Below are 2,976 nucleotides of genomic sequence, written 5' to 3'. Positions count from 1 at the left end.
CTTCCAAGAAAACAAATCAAGAAGTAATGGGCTTAAATGGAAGCAGGAAATAGTTAGGCAAGACAGCAGGAAAGAAAATAACAAGAAAGGTAGTAAAGCCCTGCTTGCTGGGAGCCCAGTGGAGACGACACTAGTGGAAGTCCTTCCATAAAGAAAAGTCTGGACTAGTAACAAAATGCTGTATACGGTCCACAGATCTCTACCAGCTCTAGTAGTCAGTGGCCCAGAGACTCAGATGCCCATGATCCAATGGCTGGTTTTGTGCTGCATGAATTTAACTCAGTAGTGCAGCAAAATTACTCCTGAGCTGTGAGATGTTCACAAGCTAAAGCCACATTAGATAAGAAAAGTGAAAATACAGCTGAAGTTATGTTTTTGAGACGAGTAGGAACAGTTAGGAGCAAGAGTTCAAAAGGAAAAAAACGCTGACACAAGAAAGATCAAATACTGAGATAAAAAGCAGAGATAGGTAAACAGCAACTCAGCAACATCAACATTTGCCCTGTGCCAAGAAAGAGTGCTTAGCCAAGCAGCTTCTTAGTCTTATACCTGTCCCTATTTGCCTGGAAATAATAACTATTCACCTTTTTTTTTTTTTTTTTTTTAAACACCTTGCTAGCTAGCAGACTGTCATTGCACACTGTAGAGAATACCTGGACAAAAGTGACCCTGGCAGAGAAAGTTATACTACACACAGTTCTTGAGGCCAGCCCAGGAAGCCCTAAGTGCAGTCAACAAATGTCTGAACAGCAGGGGAAAACAGTGATAGGTTTGACCATGCCCACAGTGTATCTAATGTTTCATAGCTTGTGGGAATACACCTTACAGAGGGTGCAGCGTCCTTGCTGTGCCTGTGTGCTCGGGCTAGCATGTGCACATGGTGGTTTCACCCTGCTGGGCAGCTGGACTCTCCCACATTGCTTTCTCACTCCCTCTTCTCAAGAGAACGGAAGGGCGGGGGGGCGAGGGAGGGGAGGAGGGAGAAATAAAATGAAAAAAGGATCATGGGTTGAGTTAAGGACAGGAGGACTGCTCACCAATTACTGTCACAGGTAAAACAGTCTTTATAGGGAGATTAATGTAATTTATTGCCTATTACTAACAGACTAGAGCAGAGAAAAACTAAAATCAAACTAAAAAACACCTTCTGCTCATCCATCCTCCTTTACATCCTTCCCCTGAACAGCACAGGAGAATGAGGAACGGGATCTGTGATCAGACCATAACGGTTCGCCTCTGCTGCTCCTCCATTACCACCTTCTGTCCCTGCTCCACATGGTTCCCTCCCACAGTGCTGTCCTTCCTGAACTGATCCCCATGGGTTTCCCACAGGCTGCAGCTCTCCCAGCACCACCCCAACACAGCTCCATGCAGTGGGGCCCACCCTTCAGGCACTGCTCCACATGGGTCCACATGGGTCCCCATGGGCAGCAGGTCTCCCAGCCCTCCTGCCCCACCACAGGCTTCTTTCTCCTGGGGCCTAGATTGTGTATTAAAATTCAAAGGATACAAAATGCAGGTGAGAGAATCTTGAAGGAGGTAATTGTCCAAGAATTAAATGTGCCCTTTGTAACGTTGACATGTATTTGCTGTTGTAAGTTATTTGGAAAGTCCTTTTCTCACCTAGAGCTTCTAGAAGATCTTGACTATGGTAGTTACACTTGTCAGGCCAAGGATGATACAATTCAAACAAAAATCTAACAAAAAACACTAACACCAAAGTCTCAGCACCTTAAAAACAGATTCCTTTTCCAACAAAGTTCCCCATTTTTCCTGCTCCATGCCTTGCCCTAAAAGGAAAGCAGTTCAGCTGCTATCCTAAGGAGGCTGAATACAGCAAAGACAGAATGAAAATAGCAGCAGATGTTCTGAATGTGACCAGGCCACCAGCAGGATTCCCATAGAGAGACCACAAAGGCAACTGGAGAGTGGGCTGTTCCAGTACATCTGTTGCTTTTATGGAAATAAAAATACTTCACTGAGCCCCTAGGATCTTCCATTCCCACTGGTGGTCCCATCAAGCTGCCTTGGATGCCAGACAGGACAGAGATAAAAGGGAGACTGAGCAGACAAATATCTTTGGGCAAGAAACTTTTCCAAAGCTTATCTACAAAAGAAAAGCGGAATAAATCCACCATCCTGCATCCAAATAATTTTAGGAAACATCTTCAAAGCAAAGACAACATCTACTCAAGTGAAATCTTCCAGTTTTAAGTTAAAGACCATAAGATGCAAGAGGTATAACATATACTTGGTATAACAGCAACAGCTAGCCTCCTGTGCAGCGCTCATTCTATTTCCCATCATTGAAATCAAATATTATTCATATATTGTTGTTCACGTCTGACTACTTCCCTGAGAACAAAGAGTTTTTCTACTATTTCTTAGGAATAAACTTATCTCAATACCTAACATTCTTGAAATCATAACTTGGATGGGAAAAACAAATATCTTGCTAATTTACAGGACTAAGACAACATGAGATTCTCTGAAAAGTTATTCAAGGTAATTTGCTGACAAAGGGTATAGTTTATAATGACTTCATACTAACCAGCCTTGTTTGTTCCTCAGTGTGTATCAATTACCGGAAGTGAATGAATCGCTGATAAAAGAGGGTCATGACACACTGACAGCATACAAAAGCAGAGGTTTGCTCTTAATAATTATTTATAGCTTTTATAACATCACTATTAAATAAAGTGTTTTGTATATGGGTTATGAACTGAGTTTTCAGAAGAACGTTTTTCATGAGAATTTGCTCACTGGGCTTACTATCAGATCTGGCAGCAACCTGGAGTTTGCAGTCTCTAAAATTTCTAAGTATTTTTGGAAAGAAATTCAAGTTTTTTTTAAACCACAACTCCTGAACATTTCTTGTGAAAAGGAAATGTCACAACACGTCTTTTTTTCTGGAATTAAAAACGTTTCTTTGTTATTATTATTATTCTTTATTTTATTTTTTCCAGTGAAGCAGCC

This window comes from Numida meleagris, chromosome 1, assembly GCF_002078875.1.
Source record: "Numida meleagris isolate 19003 breed g44 Domestic line chromosome 1, NumMel1.0, whole genome shotgun sequence".
NCBI classification, from domain to species: Eukaryota; Metazoa; Chordata; class Aves; order Galliformes; family Numididae; genus Numida; species Numida meleagris.
This window is presented reverse-complemented; position numbering follows the sequence as displayed.